Source organism: Triticum urartu, chromosome 6A (assembly GCF_056163025.1).
Source record: "Triticum urartu cultivar PI428250 chromosome 6A, HENAU_Tu73, whole genome shotgun sequence".
Classification (NCBI taxonomy): Eukaryota; Viridiplantae; Streptophyta; class Magnoliopsida; order Poales; family Poaceae; genus Triticum; species Triticum urartu.
In genome coordinates, this window is record NC_141878.1 from 277,799,602 (window position 1) to 277,821,122 (window position 21,521).

General features: G+C 45.4%; 1 long non-coding RNA gene across 1 annotated transcript; it reads left to right on the top strand.

Moving 5' to 3' along the window:
* The first annotated feature begins 1,152 nt into the window (after window positions 1-1,152).
* On the top strand, window positions 1,153-3,213 carry LOC125517497 (uncharacterized). Its single transcript, XR_015607291.1, has 4 exons — window positions 1,153-1,414; window positions 1,495-1,745; window positions 2,312-2,371; window positions 3,007-3,213. It is a non-coding gene; the product is annotated as an uncharacterized LOC125517497 (long non-coding RNA).
* Window positions 3,214-21,521: the final 18,308 nt, after the last annotated feature.

The following is a 21,521-nucleotide window of genomic DNA, read 5'->3' on the forward strand; positions in this document are numbered from 1 at the left end:
ATGTTTTCCATCCCGGTACCATGCTCGTCGGTGCGACGACAATCCACCTCAGCTCGGTCACGTTGGGCACACTCACCATGATATGTCCACACCGTATAATCGGGCGTAAAACCATCCTTCTGTAGGTGTTTCCTATTTCAGCCTATGTCCTCTTTTCTCAATTTCCGCACTGGAAACAGGGGCACCAGGTTTTCCTCTGGCCATTTGCAAATGCGGCTTGCACAAACCCCTTGGTTTTTGTGAACCATTCGGCGCTCCATTTGTTCTGACTAGTGTGACCGGTATACATCCACGCACGATCACTCATCTTGACTTTTAGAGCTACTGGACACACAACAAATATATATATATATATATAGCTAGCTATCAAGTTTCATCGGCACGAACACCGGAACAGAGCAAATAATTAATGGGGGAGGAGGACATGTCATTTCTGCTCACCCACGAACGAAGGGACAGAGCTCGTCAAACGCACGGCGAGGTCGTCGAACACCAAACCTCGCAGCGATGAAACAACTGCACATTTAAATCTACCCGATCAACATAATTATATATGATGTTTGTAACATCCCAAATTTTCAGATTTGGAATTTTAATAGGATCATTCTTTGTCATCATGATTTCTATGCATATTTGAATTATTATTATTATTTTTTATTCAAAGTGTTTTCCAACTCAAGGCAAAAATATTTGGAGTGGAGATAATATGACTTCTCCCCTATTAATTATATTTGGAAAATGCTAAGAATATATTCTGGTGTCTACCTAAATTATTTTTTCTTTATAGAAACTCAAAATTGTTTTATAGTGGTTATTATGTTGCTCTTTATGTGCTTGCATTGCATAAAATATAATTTTTCAAAAATGCACTGTGTCGTAAATATATATATATATATATATATATATATATATAATATTTTACTGCATGTTTCTACTATTTTAGTAATTCATTTGATATTTTATATCCTAGCAATATACTTCTGTCCACTATTAACATATGTCAGATCTTACTGTTCATAGGCTGAACAGTGCGCAGCCAAACTTATATTCCCCGCCCGCAGCGCAGCGCAGCAAGCAGGCCGGCCCATTTTGGAGCAGCAACGCTGCAGCCCAGCATCGCACCCCTTCTTGTTTTTTCTCTCTCTTCCACCTGCTCTCTGCCACTGACTCCGGGTCCCACCCTGTCATCCCGTTCCTCCAGGCGTGTTCGTCAGGGACACCGTAGCCGATCCAAATTGGATCGATTCGATCGATCTCTTGCCTCTACAGCATCAAAACTACTCCATAAATACTCATATCTCCGTCTCGTCCTATTTTTCGGCAAAATAGCCGTCTCCCGTACCCTAGAACGGCGCCCCGATCTCGCCGGAGTTCTTCGCCCGAAGCTCCTGTCGCTGTCGATTCTGTCGCGTCTGTAGGTTCCCAGAACCTCTTGTCTTCTTTGTTATTTTCGCCATGCTATAATCTATCTCCCTGACTCCCAGTTTTCCTCAGGGACGCATCCAAACCGAGCACATCGAGCTCGACCCGAAGCTCCACTCCGACGTCTCCGCTCCAGCCGGTCCTCGTGGACGCTAGCAGAAGCTCCGGTCGCCCAGTGGACATCTTCGAGTTCGACGTGTCCCTCCACGCCTCGTCCTGCTCTCCCCGAGCTCGGGAGGCCTCTCCAGCGACGCCAGCTTCAAATCCGAGCCGCGCCGCCGCCGTCTCGTTCAATTCCGGCCGGCCTACTCTGTTCCTCTCCGGTGAGCTACCCTTAGCCGCCCGATCTCTCTCTAATGGTCCAGATTAAATCATGTTCTATTTTTCTCTCTCTCGAATAGTTATGTGCTGTTTAGTGGCCGTCTGCTCTTTAGCCACTGCAGCAAACAACCTCCAGCCAATCAGCATCCGCCATGTGGCACATCCACAGTGCCGTAGCAGTTCTTCCCAGAACGCTTTTATGGCATAATTGTTCTTTGCAGATTCCATATCAAATTTTCATTTAGGTTTATCTTGAGATCCGTAACTCCAAATTCATCGATTCTTTTTCCTGTGTACTCGTAGTGACCAGGAGAATATTGAAGAACCAAAGTTTCACATTTTTTTGAACTATTCAAATTTAAAGTTGACTTCCGGAGGCCATATCTTTTAAACCGTTGATCCAAATTAGTTGATTCTTTTTGCATTGTGATCCTACTAGCATGTAGATAATATATACCTACTGATATTTTTTTGTTATTTAAGTTTTTATTTGAATTCATTGATGTTTACTTTATTTTAGTGTTATGTGAGCATAGTTTATTTATCGTTGCCTCCGTTAATCGTATAGATTGTCCGGAGTGTGAAGCAGATCGGAATTAATCGTTAGAGTACTTCAGCACCGTTCAAGGCAAGTTTGCACTTTTGATTTTGCTCATCCTATATTCTACTATGCATGTGTGGTTTTATGCTATGATATATGTTTGGCCTGGTATGTGTATCCCGTGTTACCATGTTTTGTTGTCGATTGTGGCATGTGATGGTGTGATCAACTTGCTATGGTAGACGTGGGCATGTGCCGAGTGATCCATGAAAGTGGTGAGTGTTTATAGCCGTAGGTTCGGGATTATTAACCAGGTGAATGCGTTGTTGGCAGAGCGCTCTATTGTCCCTAGAGAATGCGCCATTGACAGAGCGCACTTGAGGCGAGGTATAGTTTTTGGGAGATAAATCAGGTGAATGCGTCCTTGGCAGAGCGCTCTATTGTTCCTAGAGAATGCGCCACTGACAGAGCGCACTTGAGACATACTTCTGAAGTTCTTGTCATGTTTATTTAGAATCTTTGGGTTATCTTGGGCGAGTAAATTAGAGTCGGTTGTGAGTTCAGGTAGTGGAGGTAGGTGAAGACATTGTTCTCCAAACTAACTTGTGTGTCTTGTTTGTCATACATTGCTTTGTGGATGTAGGTTTGCTATATCATATTGTGTGATTTTCCAATACATTCAATGTATTGACCCTTTGTGGCTGCAACTTATCATGTTGCAGGATTTTCAGATGATCAGTGAGATACAGTAGGGTCGCGAGTCTTCACTCAACATGTTCTCCAGTGGGCATTGATGGACTCATCGTTGATTATGCTACCTTTCCGCTGTTATTATTGAATAAGTTAGCTATGTGCTACTCAGTTTGTAATATTTTATAAATTCTGGATCATACGTTATAGTAAATGATGCACTTATTATTTGATATTCATATGTACTGTGTGTGCTAGAGAGTCGATCCAGGGACTAGCACAGTGAGCACAGAGACATCGAGTCTTATCAGATTCGGGTCGTTACAATGTTTTTCATAACAAAATCGAAAAATATATGACCTAACTCATAATTCACAAATATATGACCCCGTCGGCCTCTGGAAGGCCAAAGAGCACCTTTTCGGGAGGTGTCTGTTGGAAATATGCCCTAGAGACAATAATAAAATGGTTATTATTATATTCCCTTGTTCATGATAATTGTCTATTGTTCATGCTATAATTGTGTTATCCGGAAATCGTAATACATGTGTGAATACATAGACCACAACATGTCCCTAGTGAGCCTCTAGTTGACTAGCTCGTTGATTAAAAGATAGTCATGGTTACCTGACTATGCACATTGGATGTCATTGATAATGGGATCACATCATTAGGAGAATGATGTGATGGACAAGACCCAATCCTAAGCATAGCTTAAAGATCGTGTAGTTCGTTTCTAGAGCTTTTCCAAATGTCAAGTATCATTTCCTTAGACCATGAGGTTGTGCAACTCCCGGATACCATAGGAGTGCTTTGGGTGTACCAAACGTCACAACGTAACTAGGTGACTATAAAGGTGCACTACAGGTATCTCCGAAAGTGTCTGTTGGGTTGGCACAAATCGAGACTGGGATTTGTCACTCCGTATGACGGAGAGGTATCTCTTGGGCCCACTCGGTAATGCATCATCATAATGAGCTCAATGTGACCAAGTGGTTGATCACGGGATCATGCATTACGGTACGAGTAAAGTGGCTTGCCAGGCACGAGATTGAACGAGGTATTGGGATACCGACGATCGAGTCTCGGGCAAGTAACGTACCGATTGACAAAAGGAATTGTATACGGGATTAATTGAATCCTCGACATCGTGGTTCATCCGATGAGATCATTAAGGAGCATGTGGGAGCCAACATGGGTATCCAGATCCTGCGGTTGGTTATTGACCGGAGAGTCGTCTCGGTCATGTCTGCGTGTCTCCCGAACCCGTAGGGTCTACACACTTAAGGTTCGGTGACGCTAGGGTTGTTGAGATATTAGTATACGGTAACCCGAAAGTTGTTAGGAGTCCCGGATGAGATCCCAGACGTCACGAGGAGTTCCGGAATGGTCCGGAGGTGAAGATTTATATATAGGAAGTCAAGTTTCGGCCATCGGGAAAGTTTCGGGGGTAATCGGTATTGTACCGGGACCACCGGAATGGTCCCGGGGTCCACCGGGTGGGGCCACCTATCCCGGAGGGCCCCATGGGCTGAAGTGGGAGAGAAACCAGCCCCTAGTGGGCTAGTGCGCCACCCATGGGCCTCCCCCTGCGCCTAGGGTTGGAAACCCTAGGGGTGGGGGGCGCCCCACTTGGCTTGGGGGGCACTCCACCCCCCTTGGCCGCCGCCCCCCTTGGAGATTGCATCTCCTATGGCCGGCGCCCCCCTAGGGGTCCTATATATAGTGGGGGGAGGGAGGGCAGCCGCACCCTAGCCCCCGGCGCCTCCCTCTCCCTCCCGTGACACTTCTCCCTCTCCCTGAGCTTGGCGAAGCCCTGCCGAGATCACCTTTGCTTCCACCACCACGCCGTCGTGCTGCCGGATCTCCATCAACCTCTCCTCCCCCCTTGCTGGATCAAGTTGGAGGAGACGTCTTCCCAACCGTACATGTGTAGAATGCGGAGGTGCCGTCCGTTCGGCGCTAGGACATCGGTGATTTGGATCACGATGAGTACGACTCCATCAACCCCGTTCTCTTGAACGCTTCCACTCGCGATCTACAAGGGTATGTAGATGCACTCCCCTCTCCCTCGTTTCTAGATGACTCCATAGATTGATCTTGGTGATGCGTAGAAAATTTTAAAATTCTGCTACGTTTCCCAACAATGGCATCATGAGCTAGGTCTATGCGTAGTTTCTATGCACGAGTAGAACACTAAGCAGTTGTGGGCGTCGATATTGTCAATTTGCTTGCTGTTACTAGTATTATCTTGATTCGGCGGCATCGTGGGATGAAGCAGCCCGGACCGATCTTACACGTACGCTTACGTGAGACTGGTTCCACCAACTGACATGCACTAGTTGCATAAGGTGGCTAGCGGGTGTCTGTCTCTCCCACTTTAGTCGGATCAGATTCGATGAAAAGGGTCCTTATGAAGGGTAAATAGAAATTGGCATATCACGTTGTGGTTTTGGCATAGGTAAGAAACATTCTTGCTAGAAACCTATAGCAGCCACGTAAAAACTTGCAACAACAATTAGAGGACGTCTAACTTGTTTTTGCAGCATGTGCCGTGTGATGTGATATGGCCAAAAGGATGTGACGAATGATATATGTGATGTATGAGATTGATCATGTTCTTGTAATAGGAATCACGACTTGCATGTCGATGAGTATGACAACCGGCAGGAGCCATAGGAGTTGTCTTAATTTATTTATGACCTGCGTGTCAACATAAACGTCATGTAATTACTTTACTTTATTGCTAAAGCGTTAGCCATAGTAGTAGAAGTAATAGATGACGAGACAACTTCAAGAAGACACGATGATGGAGATCATGATGATGGAGATCATGGTGTCATGCCGGTGACAACGATGATCATGGAGCCCCGAAGATGGAGATCAAAAGGAGCAAATGATATTGGCCATATCATGTCACTATTTGATTGCATGTGATGTTTATCATGCTTTACATCTTATTTGCTTAGAACGACGGTAGCTTAAATAAGATGATCCCTCGTAATAATTTCAAGAAAGTGTTCCCCCTAACTGTGCACCGTTGCGAAGGTTCGTTGTTTCGAAGCACCACGTGATGATTGGGTGTGATAGATTCTAACATTCGAATACAACGGGTGTAAGCCAGATTTACACACGCAATACACTTAGGTTGACTTGACGAGCCTAGCATGTACAGACATGGCCTCGGAACACGGAAGACCCAAAGGTCGAGCATGAGTCGTATAGAAGATACGATCAACATGAAGATGTTCACCGATGTTAACTAGTCCATCTCACGTGATGATCGGACATGGCCTAGTTGACTCGGATCATGCTTTTACTTAGATGACTAGAGGGATGTCTATCCGAGTGGGAGTTCATTGAATAATTTGATTAGATGAACTTAATTATCATGAACTTAGTCTAAAAATCTTTACATTATGTCTTATAGATCAAATGGCCCACGCTAATGTTGCCCTCAACTTCAACGCGTTCCTATAGAAAACCAAGCTGAAAGATGATGGAAGCAACTATACGGACTGGGTCCGGAACCTGAGGATCATCCTCATAGCTGCCAAGAAAGATTATGTCCTAGAAGCACCGCTAGGTGACGCACCCATCCCAGAGAACCAAGACGTTATGAACGCTTGGCAGTCACGTGCTGATGATTACTCCCTCGTTCAGTGCGGCATGCTTTACAGCTTAAAACCGGGGCTCCAAAAGCGTTTTGAGCAACACGGAGCATATGAGATGTTTGAAGAGCTGAAAATGGTTTTCCAAGCTCATGCCCGGGTCGAGAGCTATGAAGTCTCCGACAAGTTCTTCAGTTGTAAGATGGAGGAAAATAGTTCTGTCAGTGAGCACATACTCAAAATGTCTGGGTTGCATAACCGCTAGACTCAGCTGGGAGTTAATCTCCCAGATGACGCGGTCATTGACAAAATCCTTCAGTCGCTTCCACCGATCTACAAGAGCTTTGTGATGAACTTCAATATGCAGGGGATGGAAAAGACCATTCCTGAGGTATATTCAATGCTGAAATCAGCGGAGGTGGAGATCAAAAAGGAACATCAAGTGTTAATGGTTAATAAAACCACTAAATTCAAGAAAGGCAAGGGTAAAAAGAACTTCAAGAAGGACGGCAAGGGAGTTGCTGCGCCCGGTAAGAAAGCTGCCGGGAAGAAGCCAAAGAATGGACCCAAGCCCGAGACTGAGTGTTTTTATTGCAAGGGAAGTGGTCACTGGAAGCGGACAAGAAGGCCGGCAACACTAAAGGTATATGTGATATACATGTAATTGATGTGTACCTTACTAGTACTCGCAGTAGCTCCTGGGTATTTGATACCGGTGTGGTTGCTCACATTTGTAACTCAAAGCGGGAGCTGCGGAATAAGCGGAGACTGGCGAAGGACGAGGTGACGACGCGTGTCAGGAATGGTTCCAAGGTCGATGTGATCGCCGTCGGCACGCTACCTCTACATTTACCCACGGGATTAGTTTTAAACCTCAATAATTGTTATTTAGTGCCAGCTTTGAGCATGAACATTGTATCAGGATCTCGTTTAATTCGAGATGGCTACTCATTTAAAACCAATAATAATGGTTGTTCTATTTATATGAGAGATATGTTTTATGGTCATGCTCCGCTGGTGAATGGTTTATTCTTAATGAATCTCGAGCGTAATGTTACACATATTCATAGTGTGAATACCAAAAGATGTAAGGTTGATAATGATAGTCCCACATACTTGTGGCACTGCCGCCTTGGTCACATAGGTGTCAAACGCATGAAGAAGCTCCATGCAGATGGACTTTTGGAGTCTCTTGATTACGAATCATTTGACACGTGCGAACCATGCCTCATGGGTAAAATGACCAAGACTCTGTTCTCAGGAACAATGGAGCGAGCAACCAACTTATTGGAAATCATACATACTGATGTGTGCGGTCCAATGAGTGTTGAGGCTCGCGGTGGCTATCGTTATGTTCTCACCCTCACTAATGACTAAGTAGATATGGGTATGTCTACTTAATGAAACACAAGTCTGAGACCTTTGAAAAGTTCAAGGAATTGCAGAGTGAGTTTGAGAATCAACATGACAGAAAAATCAAGTTCTTGCGATCAGATCGTGGGGGAGAATACTTGAGTCACGAATTTGGCACACACTAAGGAAATGTGGAATCGTTTCACAATTCACGCCGCCTGGAACACCTCAGCGTAATGGTGTGTCCGAACGTCGTAATCGCACTCTATTGGATATGGTGCGATCTATGATGTTACTTACCGATCTACCGCTGTCATTTTGGGGCTATGCTTTAGAGACTGCCGCATTCACTTTAAATAGGGATCCATCGAAATCCGTTGAGACGACACCGTATGAATTATGGTTTGGGAAGAAACCTAAGCTGTCGTTTCTAAAAGTTTGGGGATGCGATGCTTATGTCAAGAAACTTCAACCTGAAAAGCTCGAACCCAAATCGGAAAAATGCGTCTTCATAGGATACCCTAAAGAAACTATTGGGTATACCTTCTACCTCAGATCCGAAGGCAAGATCTTTGTTGCCAAGAATGGATCCTTTCTAGAGTAAGAGTTTCTCTCGAAAGAAGTAAGTGGGAGGAAAGTAGAACTCGATGAAGTATTACCTCTTGAAGCGGTAAGTGGCGCAACTCAAGAAAATGTTCCTGAGGTGCCTGCACCGACTAGAGAGGAAGTTAATGATGATGATCATGAAACTTCAAATCAAGTTGCTACTGAACTTCGTAGGTCCACAAGGACACGTTCCACACCAGAGTGGTATAGCAACCCTGTCCTGGAAATCATGTTGTTAGACAATGGTGAACCTTCGAACTATGAAGAAGCGATGGCGGGCCCGGATTCTGACAAATGGCTGGAAGCCATGAAATTCGAGATAGGATCCATGTATGAAAACGAAGTATGGACTTTGACTGATTTGCCCAATGATCGGCGAGCCATAGAAAATAAATGGATCTTTAAGAAGAAGACAAACGCGGATGGTAATGTAACCATCTATAAAGCTCGGCTTGTCGCTAAGGGTTATCGACAAGTTCAAGGGGTTGACTATGATGAGACTTTCTCACCCGTAGCGAAGCTGAAGTCCGTCCGAATCATGTTAGCAATTGCCGCATTCTATGATTATGAGATATGGCAAATGGACGTCAAAACGACATTCCTTAATGGTTTCCTTAAGGAAGAATTGTATATGATGCAGCCGGAAGGTTTTGTCGATCCTAAGAATGCTGACAAGGTGTGCAAGCTCCAACGCTCGATCTATGGGCTGGTGCAAGCATCTCGGAGTTGGAACATTCGTTTTGATGAGATGATCAAAGCGTTTGGATTTACGCAGACTTATGGAGAAGCCTGCATTTACAAGAAAGTGAGTGGGAGCTCTGTAGCATTTCTCATATTGTATGTGGATGACATACTGTTGATGGGAAATGATATAGAATTCTTGGAAAGCGTAAAGGCCTACTTGAACAAGTGTTTTTCAATTAAGGATCTTAGAGAAGCTGCTTACATATTAGGCATCAAGATCTATAGAGATAGATCGAGATGCCTCATTGGTCTTTCACAGAGTACATACCTTGACAAGATATTAAAGAAGTTCAATATGGATCAGTCAAAGAAGGGGTTCTTACCTGTATTGCAAGGTATGAGATTGAGCATGGCTCAATGCCCGACCACGGCAGAAGATAGAGAAAAGATGAGTGTCGTCCCCTATGCCTCGGCCATAGGGTCTATCATGTATGCTATGCTGTGTACCAGACCTGTAAACCTTGCCGTAAGTTTGGTAGGAAGGTACCAAAGTAATCCCGGCATGGAACACTGGACAGCGGTCAAGAATATCCTGAAGTACCTGAAGAGGACTAAGGATATATTTCTCGTTTATGGAGGTGACAAGAGCTCGTCGTAAAGGGTTACGTCGATGCTAGCTTCGACACAGATCTGGCTGACTCTAAGTCACAAACCGGATACGTGTATATTTTGAATAGTGGGGCAGTAAGCTGGTGCAGTTGCAAGCAAAGCATTGTGGCGGGATCTACATGTGAAGCGGAGTACATGGTAGCCTCGGAGGCAGCACAAGAAGCAATTTGGGTGAAGGAGTTCATAACCGACCTAGGAGTCATACCCAATGCGTCGGGCCCGATGAATCTCTTCTGTGACAACACTGGAGCTATTGCCCTTGCCAAGGAGCCCAGGTTTCATAGGAAGACCAGGCATATCAAGCGTCACTTCAACTCCATTCATGAAAGTGTTCAAAAAGAGACATAGATATTTGTAAAGTACATACGGACCTGAATGTGGCAGATCCATTGACTAAACCTCTCCCTAGAGCAAAACATGATCAACACCAGAACTGCATGGGTGTTCGATTCATCATAATGTAACTAGATTATTGACTCTAGTGCAAGTAGGAGACTATTGGAAATATGCCCTAGAGACAATAATAAAATGGTTATTATTATATTTCCTTGTTCATGATAATTGTCTACTGTTCATGCTATAATTGTGTTATTCGGAAATCGTAATACATGTGTGAATACACAAACCACAACACGTCCCTAGTGAGCCTCTAGTTGACTAGCTCGTTGATCAAAAGATAGTCATGGTTTCCTGACTATGGACATTGGATGTCATTGATAATGAGGTCACATCATTAGGAGAATGATGTGATGGACAAGACCCAATCCTAAGCATAGCTTAAAGATCGTGTAGTTTGTTTACTACAGCTTTTCCAAGTGTCAAGTATCATTTCCTTAGACCATGAGATTGTGCAACTACCGGATATCGTAGGAGTGCTTTGGGTGTACCAAATGTCACAACGTAACTTGGTGACTATAAAGGTGCACTACAGGTATCTCCGAAAGTGTCTGTTGGGTTGGCACGAATCGAGACTGGATTTGTCACTCCATATGACGGAGAGGTATCTCTTGGGCCCACTCGGTAATGCATCATCATAATGAGCTCAATGTGACCAAGTGGTTGATCACGGGATCATGCATTACGGTAGGAGTAAAGTGACTTGCCAGTAACGAGATTGAACGAGGTATTGGGATACCGACGATCGAGTCTCGGGCAAGTAACGTACCGATTGACAAAAGGAATTATATACGAGATTGATTGAATCCTCGACATCGTGGTTCATCCGATGAGATCATCGAGGAGCATGTGGGAGCCAACATGGGTATCCATATCCCGCTGTTGGTTATTGACCGGAGAGTCGTCTCGGTCATGTCTGCGTGTCTCCCGAACCCGTAGGGTCTACACACTTAAGGTTCGGTGACGCTAGGGTTGTTGAGATATTAGTATACGGTAACCTGAAAGTTGTTCGGAGTCCCGGATGAGATCCCGGACGTCACGAGGAGTTCCGGAATGGTCCGGAGGTGAAGATTTATATATAGGAAGTCAAGTTTCGGCCATCGGGAAAGTTTCGGGGGTAATCGGTATTGTACCGGGACCACCGGAAGGGTCCCGGGTGTCCACCGGGTGGGGCCACCTATCCCGGAGGGTCCCATGGGCTGAAGTGGGAGGGGAACCAGCCCCTAGTGGGCTGGTGCGCCCCCCATGGGCCTCCCCCTACGCCTAGGGTTGGAAACCCTAGGGGTGGGGGCGCCCCACTTGGTTTGGGGGGCACTCCAACCCCCTTGGCCGCCGCCCCCCTTGGAGATTGCATCTCCTAGGGCCGCCGCCCCCCTAGGGGTCCTATATATAGTGGGGGGAGGGAGGGCAGCCGCACCCTAGCCCCTGGCGCCTCCCTCTCCCTCCCGTGACACTTCTCCCTCTCCCTGAGCTTGGCGAAGCCCTGCCGAGATCACCATTGCTTCCACCACGACGCCGTCGTGCTGTTGGATCTCCATCAACCTCTCCTTCCCCCTTGTTGGATCAAGTTGGAGGAGACGTCTTCCCAACCATACGTGTGTTGAACGCGGAGGTGCCGTCCATTCGGCGCTAGGACATCGGTGATTTGGATCTTGATGAGTACGACTCCATCAACCCCGTTCTCTTGAACGCTTCCGCTCGTGATCTACAAGGGTATGTAGATGCACTCCCCTCTCCCTCGTTGCTAGATGACTCCATAGATTGATCTTGGTGATGCGTAGAAAATTTTAAAATTCTGCTACGTTTCCCAACAGTGTCGGGGGTCGGGGTGTCGTGTCGGGGTCGGGGTGTTGGGGTCTAGGGTCAGGGGGTCGGGGTGTCGGGGTCAGGGGGTCGGGGTGTCGGGGTCGAGGTGTCGGGGTCAGGGGGTCAGGGGGTCGGGGTGTCGGGGTGTGGTGTCGGGGTCGGGGTGTCGGGGTGTGGTGTCGGGGTCGGGGTGTCGGGGTGTGGTGTCGGGGTCAGGGGGTTCAGGGGGTCGTGGTGTCGGGGTGTGGTCTCGGGGTGTTTCCTTCTATCCTTCTTCTTTCTTTTTCTTCTTCTTCTTCTTCTTCTTCTTCTTTCATCTTTTTTCTACTTCTTTTACTTCTTTTCGTTTCTTCTTTTCTTCTTCTTCTTTTTTCTACTTCTTTTCTTTTCTTCCTTTCTTCTTCTTCTACTTATTTTCTTCTTCTTCTTCTTCTTCTTCTTCTTCTTCTTCTTCTTCTTCTTCTTCTTTTTTCATCTTTTTTCTACTTCTTTTCTTTTCTTCCTTTCTTCTTCTTCTACTCTTTCTTCTTCTTCTTTTTTCATCTTTTTTCTACTTCTTTTCTTTTCTTCTTCTTCTTCTACTTCTTCTACTTCTTTTCTTCTTCTTCTTCTTCTTCTTCTTCTTCTTCTTCTTCTTCTTCTTCTTCTTTTCTTCTACATATTCTTTTTTCTTCTACTTGTTTTCTTCTTTTTTCATCTAAAACCCATGCACTAAATCTAACACTAACACATATGTAGCACTAAATCTAACACTAACACTAACACATATGTAGCACTAAATCTAACACTAACACTAACACATATCTAGAACTAAATCTAACACTAACAATTAAACAACAAAAAATATGAAAAAATAGAAAAAAAGAAAAAAAAAACTGACCGGAGCAATGGGACGGTCGGGGCAGTGGGGCGGGTGGGCCGGCGACGTGACGGTGCGCCGGGGCAGTGGGGCGGGTGGGCAAAGAACTGGCAGACGGCAAAATCCCTGATTCCAGTAGTGAAAAGAGATTGGCAACATGTGAAGCATCGTCTATCTTGTTGCAAGGAATGAAATGTGCCATCTTAGAGAATCGATCCCCGACAACAAATACCGAATCCTTTACATTTCTAGTTCTAGGCAATCCAAGTACAGAATCCATGCTAATATCTTCACATGGTTGACGTGGAATTGGGAGAGGCATATAAAGACCACGGGATTGAGCTGTAGACTTAGCTTTGCGACATGTAGAGCATCGGTTGGTGAAGCGGTTGATGTCGCGAAACATCTTAGGCCAATGATAGTTCTTGGAGAGCGTAGCAAAAGTCTTGTAGCGTCCAAAATGTCCCATTAGTCCTCCTCCATGCGATTCCTACAAAACCAACAAACGAAGAGAAGACTCGGGGATGCAAAGCTTGTTAGATCTCATAAGATTTCCATTTTTGTTGTAATAGCGTTCCCAAAAGCTATGCTTCAAACATTTTGCATAAGGAATAGCAAAAGTAGGATCATGCTCATACAAGTCTTTTATGTGCTCAAAGCCAATGACATCCACTTCAAGTTGAGTAACGAGCATGCATATGCGGGAAAGAGCGTCTGCCACAACATTTTCCTTACCTTTGATGTACTTGATGACATAAGGAAAAGACTCAATGAATTCACTCCATTTAGCATGATGCTTTTTCAACTTGGTTTGGCCCTTAAGGTACTTAAGTGTTTCATGATCGGTATGAATGATAAATTCATGAGGGCGAAGATAGTGTTCCCATTCATGCAAAATTCGCACTAAAGCATATAACTCTTTGTAATAGATGGGGTAATTGAGTTGCGCTCCAGAAAGTTTGTCACTAAAGTAAGCTATGGGGCGCTTCTCTTGCGTTAACACACCTCCTATGCCATTACCACTAGCATCGCAATGAATCTCAAAGGGCTTGTCAAAGTTGGGTAAAGCAAGCACGGGAGCATCAGTAAGCAAATTCTTAAGCTCATTGAAAGCGGTATCTTCGGATGGTCCCCAAATTAAAGGCGCATTTTTCTTGCTCAAAGCATGCAAAGGTGAAGCAATGGTGCTAAAATCTTTCACAAAGCGACGATAGAAACCCGCAATGCCAAGAAAACTTTGCACTTGTTGCAAGTTGGTTGGTTGGGGCCAAGTTTTAATAGCATTGATCTTAGAGTCATCAACATGAACACTCTTAGAGGAAACTACAAAGCCCAAGAAAACGAGCTTATCAACGCCAAAAGGGCACTTTTCCATGTTAGCATAGAGACGCTCTTTTCGAAGAGTTTGTAAAACGGTTCGAACATGGGTGACATGATCTTGAAGAGATTTTCTATAAACAAGGATATCATCGAAGTAGACCACAACAAACACACCAATGTAAGGGTGAAAGACATGATTCATAAGACGCATAAAAGTACCCGGTGCTTCCGATAGACCCATAGGCATGACTAACCACTCATATAACCCAAACTTGGTTTTGAAAGCGTTTTTCCTTTCATCACCCTCTTGTATGCGGATTTGATAGTAACCACTTTTAAGATCAATATTGGAAAATATAGTGGCACCACTAAGTTCATGAAGCATCTCGTCAAGGCGTGGAATGGGATACCTATACCGAATGGTGATAGCATTGATAGGTCTACAATCGGAGCACATGCGAAAACTACCGTCTCTTTTTGGCACAAGAATGACCGGGACGGCACAAGGGCTCAAACTTTCACGCACATGTCCATGGTCTATGAGATGCTTTACTTGCCTTTGTATTTATTTGGTTTCTTCGGGGTTGACGTAGTAGGGAGCTTTGTTCGGAAGATGTGCTCCGGGGATGAGGTCGATGCGGTGCTCGATGCCTCGTAGTGGAGGTAGTCCTGGAGGTAGCTCGTCGGGGAAAACATCTTGAAATTCCTGCAAAAGAGAAGACAACACTAAAGGTAGAGCATGAGAGGTGTTAGCTTGTGTTGCATTGTCCTTGCACAAAAGGACATAGTGTAGGACACGAGATGGGTTCTCACACACTCCTCTTATCTCACTTTTGGTGGCAAATAGAACTAAGTTCTTCTTTTCGCTCATCGTGGAGGCGCTCGATTTGGGCTTATGGCGCTCACTCTCTTTTTGGTGGCTCGCTCTCTCACTATTCTCTCCACGATGGGTGGCTTGCTTGTCGGCGATCACTTGGCTTGGAGACATGGGGCGGAGTACATACTCCTTTCCTTTCATCTTGAAGATGTAGTGGTTCGTTCGACCGTTGTGGATGACACCTCTATCAAATTGCCATGGGCATCCAAGAAGAAGGTGGCAAACAGTCATTGGAATGATGTCACACTCCAAAGTGTCTTCGTAGGCGCCAATTTTGAAGGAGACTTGTACTCGATGCTCGACTTGGATAGTGCCGGAGTCGCTAAGCCATTGAACTTTGTAGGGATGTGGGTGCTTCGTCTTGGGCAATTGGAGCTTGGAGCAAAGTTCTTCACTTGCGAGGTTATGACAACTCCCTCCATTGATGATGACCTTGACGGACCTTCCATTGATGCCGGCCTTGGTATGAAAGATATGGCATCTTTGGTTTTCTTCTTGGTGATGTTCAAGGGTCAAGACCTTGGAGACAACAAGAGCGGGACTTGAATCTTCATCGCAAAAGACTTGTTCCTCTTCATCGTTCACTTGCCGGTGCATGGCGACTTGCTCAAGGGCGTCCATTTCTCCTTCACTCATTGAGCCATAAGTGTCGTCGTCGTTGAGGATCCTGGTCTACTTGTTGGAGCACTCATAGGACTTGTGGCCTCGGCCTCCGCATGTGAAGCATTTGAAGGAACTTGTCTTGACGGTCTTATCGGTGGGGGTTGATGATGAAGCTCTCGGCTTGAAATTGCTTGTAGTAGGAGGATGACTTGGAGTTGACGAAGCTGTTTTGGAACTCGACCTATCGACGTTGCTTGTAGAAGGCTTGGTAGGTGGTGTTGGAGTCATTGAAGATTGGGTGTTGGAGAAGCCATATGACTTGTATGAGAACTTGGCATACTTGTAATCGTCTTGCACTTGACGTTCCGCTTTGGTAGCTTGATGCAGTAGCTCTATGAGATTTGAGTATGGTTGGAAGTCAGTGATCTTCTTGATAGGATGGTTGAGTCCATTCAAGAAACGTGCCATTGTTTGCTCATCATCTTCCGTAACGTTGGCTCTTATCATGACAATCTCCATTTCCTTGTATTCAACGCTCTTGGTTCGTTGCTTGAGTAGTTGAAGTTTCTTGAAGATGTCGCGGTTGTAGTAGGTAGGCACAAAGCACGCTCTCATGACATCCTTCATTTGTTCCCAAGTAGTGATGGGTGGTTCTCCTCTTGCCTCACGACGCCCGATGACTTGTTCCCACCAAATGAGGACATAGTCTTGGAACTCAAGGGATGCCATCGCGATCTTCTTCTCTTCTTCATAATTGTGCAAACGGAAGATTTTGTCGACCTTCAATGCCCATGAAAGGTACTCTTCGGGATCGTTGCTTCCATTGAACTTGGGCATGGTGAACTTTAGCTTGCCGTAGCGTTGCTCTTCATTGTGTTGGGGTCGAGGATGATGACACCCGTGTTGTTGATGATTGTCAAGCTCGTGTTGCTCTTGGTGAGGAGGGTTGTAAACCTAATGTTGCTCTTGTTGTAGAGGATTCCCATTGTCGTCATGCTCTTGGTGAACTTGATGTCCTTGAGGAGCTTGTGGAGGGGCTTGTCGAGCTCGAGGAGGAACTTGACGATGCACACGAGCTTGAAATCTTCGTTCATGAGCTTCTTCATGAAGTGCTTCTTCATGTTCACGATCTTGTCGGCCTCGGTTGGCTACGGCTCGACTTGAATCTTGGAGGGCATGTTGCGCCTCAAATGCTTGAGCTTCATGGAGTTGTTGTTCTTGGCATTGTGCCTCGGCATCTTGTGCATCTTGGTGTAGACGCGCTCGCTCTTCCTCCTCATGTTGGCATTGTCATTGTCGTTCTTGTGCTAGCGCAAAAGCCTCTAGGCTTTGACGTTGTCGCTGCTCTTGAGAGTTGGTGTCGCGTAGAGGATTGAGGCTTGCTTGACGATCATTGCGCGCGGCACGTCAAAGAGTGTTCGATGTCGGTGTACTTGAGCCGGAAAGGGTGAAGTCGGAGTGTCGACTTGAGCGGGTCCGTCTTGATGAGGACGAAGTGGAAGAAGAGCGGTTGAGCAACAAAGCGTGAACCTCGTCCATTCTTGTGTCGTTCTCTTGCTTGTGATCATCGAGCTTGTGGTAGAAGTAGTCCCTTGTACGTTGCTCGGAGAGTCGCAAGTCGGCGGCGAGGTTGTCGATGTGTTCACTCATTGCTTGTTGCTCTTGATGCAAAGCACGTTGTGCACCAAAGAGGTGGCTCTTGGTGACATATGAGTTCATATCGTCGTCGTGCTCAATGAAGAGTGGGTTGGTAGAAGTACTTGGCCTATCCATCATTCCAAGACAAATGTGAGTGGTAGAAAGAGAAGAACGAGTACCAAATGTACCTTGACCGAAGTTGAAAGTGGATTGAGGATCACTCCAATGTAGGACAAGGAAATAGCACAATTGGTACTAGCTCTTGTCGGTTTCTCACACCTACACAAGTAAAGCTTTTGGTGGAGCTTGGTTAGGACGGTGGCACAAAATTTGATGCAATTGTAAGTGAGCTTCAATAATGTTGGAAAAGATTCGCAAGATGCAATGTAACAAGTAGACCAAGCATATAAGGTACACGAAAACACACACGCAAAAAGATAAGTGGGGTTGGGCAACCAAGGATGAGCCAAAATGTGGAATCCACAAAAAAGGTCTTGTTGCACAACACTAGAGAGACGCTAGCACGATTGCACAATAGGCAGATCCAAGACTTGTGCATAGCCTACTAAGAAAAAATGCAACGACTTCTATCCCAAGTATGCTCTATGCAAGGTGTTTCTATGATATGATCCAAGATGATCTAATATGACAATCTTAATGTTGTATGATTCTATGGTTCTTTCTTAAAAGCTCTTTGCTTATCTTACCATTTTGCTTAAAAGCTTGTTTGTCTCTTTGTTGTTTGAGCTCTTCTCTCATGCAATGTTTCACGAACCAAGATAGCAATTGTGTATGCGATGACAACCTTGTGACACAAGAGATGATACCAAGATATGAAACAATGATGTATGTAAGCTATGGGAAGTATGATCACTAATGTGCACAAGTCTCGTTGCTCACAATACTCAAAGGCTAGTCTCGATGGGTAAGTGACGCCAAAGTAAGGCCACGGGGTTATCAATGCAATTGCAAGAAGATATGATGATACCACAATACCAAGATGAGGTTACCGTTGATGACGAGTCCTTTGCGAAAATGAGCGGCGGTGATGTCGATGTGGAACCGTTCCTAGTTAGCCGAAACACCCTAGGAAACGATGAACCACAACTCAAAGTGTCAAAACCAAAGTCAAAATGGTGGTATCAAAGTTGGCAATGCGGAAGTGATATTGTTTGCGAAAAGCGGTGGTGTTATGCAGATGATATGGTGGAGGGCTAGGCAAAGATGCCAAAATGATAAAAGTGTGAAGGTGTCAAATTGTGTTGGAATCTATCTATATCGATGGAGGATGTCAATAGCTACTCAACGAGCTAAAGAGCACGAAAATCAGACTCGGATGTGGAAGTTATGGTCAAAACTGTCAATCAACCGAGGCTGAAACTAGGAGGGGCGGAAGTACTGCTTGGGAGGGCGGTTGTACTGCTCCTGGAGCTCAGTGGTAGTACCGCTTAGAATAGGCGGAAGTACCGCTGGTGTCGGGACGAAATTGTGGTGGAAAAGGATGATTTTGGGGCTAAAAGTGATGGATTTCGTGGATGGGAAGTGTGGAGACAAGGGGGAAAAGCTAGATCCACTCAAGAGAAAGCAAATCCACGGATCAAATCCAACAAAATTTCAACACACCAAGAAATCACAAAAAAAATTGGGGCTGTTTTTGTTGGGAATTTTTGAATTAGGGACAATATCAACAAAAACTAGGCTAGCAACACAACGGGGAGGCTTTGAAATCATGATCAACGTGGTTCTAGATACCAAGATGATGTAGGGTAGAACCCTATGTGGCCGATCTTTCACGAAAGGAGTGGATCCCGTGATGAACACGAAGAACACGAGGACGGAAACGAGGGAAACACGGGGGAAACACAAGAGAAACACTAAACCAACAAGAAATAGTCACACATGTGCTAGATCCTCGAGTACATAAGAAATCACACAATCCACGGACAACTAAGGACGATACACAGGTAGCTGATCTTCTCCGTGAGGAGGTCTTGAAGTTCTTCTCCGCAAGGAGGTCTTGGATCCAAAGGGATCTTCTCCGAAGAGGGGCCGCGGTCTCTCTCGTGGAGTAGATCCGATGTGGATGAGCAATGCTCTATCTCTAATATGAGCTAAACCAATGCTAACCCTAATTCGGAGCTAGGGGACGAGTACTTACAGTCCAAGGGTTAAGTTGGGGGTTACACGGGTCGTTGCCCCTTCCACTGCGCACAGGCAGGCCGGTAGTACCGGTCATGGGGCGGTTGTTCCACTGGGAGCTCAGGTACCGATTCCTGGAGGTGTTTCCGAAGGTGCTTAGCGGTTGTACCAGTGCTTGGGCCGGTAGTACCGGTCTTTTGGCTGTTACCGGTATAAACCGGGGCTGTACCGGCCTTGCACCGCTTGATTACAGAAGGTTGACCGGTAGTGGGGCGGTTGTACCGATCGACCGGTAGTTGGCGGTTGTACCGGTATTTCTGTGCTGGGAAGATGTTCTTCATGCTCTAGATGTCCATCTTGCATCATACCTTCTCCTTGGTTGCTTACATGGTACCTAAGCACACAAAGCATCTCCGTTTGAGGTAGTAGCCATGTATCAAGTGGTTCAAAGGGAAGTTCAACAAGGAGAGAGTTAACCTCGTTCTCGATGGCTCTCGCACGGGCTCTTGTCATTGGTCCAAGTGGTGTCGTGGGAGATGTAGGTAGATCCATGGGGGTGGCCTTGGGATGCTCCGCATCATTCAGGAGAGTTATTTTTGGAACAAACGTGATCCACGGGACTTGGAGTGGACGTCAAGAAAGAAGCAAGGAGGCCACGAGGCAGGAGGGCGTGCCCCCACCCTCGTGGGCCCCTTGCAGCTCCACCGACCTACTTATTCCTCCTATATATATCCATATACCCTGAAAACATCCAAGAGCACCACGAAACCCTATTTCCACAGCCGCAACCTTTTGTACCCGTGAGATCCCATCTTGGGGCCTTTTCCGGCGCTCCGCCGGAGGGGGAATCGATCATGGAGGGCTTCTACATCAACTCCATAGCCTCTCTGATGATGTGTTAGTAGCTTACCACAGACCTTCAGGTCCATAGTTATTAGCTAGATGGCTCTCTCTCTTTGGATCTCAATACAAAGTTCTCCTCGATTCTCTTGGAGATCTATTCGATGTAATTCTTTTTGCTGTGTGTTTGTCGAGATCCGATGAATTGTGGGTTTATGATCAAGATTAACTATGAATAATATTTGATTCTTCTCTGAATTCTTTTATGCATGATTTAAATATCTTTTCAAGTCTCTTCGAATTATCAGTTTGGTTTGGCCTACTAGATTGATCTTTTTTGCAATGGGAGAAGTGCTTAGCTTTGGGTTCAATCTTGCGGTGTCCTTTCCCAGTGACAGCAGGGGTAGCAAGGCATGTATTGTATTGTTGTCATCGAGGATAAAAATATGGGGTTTATATCATATTGCTTGAGTTTATCCCTCTACATCGTGTCATCTTGCCTAATGCGTTACTCTGTTCTTATGAACTTAATACTCTAGATGCATGCTTGATAGCGGTCGGCATGTGGAGTAATAGTAGTAGATGCAGAATCGTTTTGGTCTACTTGTCGTGGACGTGATGCCTATATACATGATAATGCCTAGATATTCTCATAATTATTCGCTTTTCTATCAATTGCTTGACAGTAATTTGTTCATCCACCGTAGAATTTGCTATCTTGAGAGAAGCCACTAGTGATACCTATGGCCCCCGTGTCTATTTTCCATTACATTAATCTCCCGTCAACTAGCTATTTCTGGTGCCGTTTATTTTGCTATCTTTATTTTCCAATCTATACAACAAAAATACCAAAAATATTTATCTCATTATCTCTATTAGATCTCACTTTCATAAGTGACAGTGAAGGGATTGACAACCCCTTTATCGCGTTGGTTGCGGGGTTCTTATTTGTTTGTGCAGGTACGAGGGAGTTGCGTGTAGTCTCCTACTGGATTGATACCTTGGTTCTCATAAGCTGAGGGAAATACTTACGCTACTTTGCTGCATCACCCTTTCCTCTTCAAGGGAAAATAAACACATGCTCAAGAGGTAGCAAGAAGGATTTCTGGCGCCATTGCCAGGGAGACCTACGCACAAGTCATGACA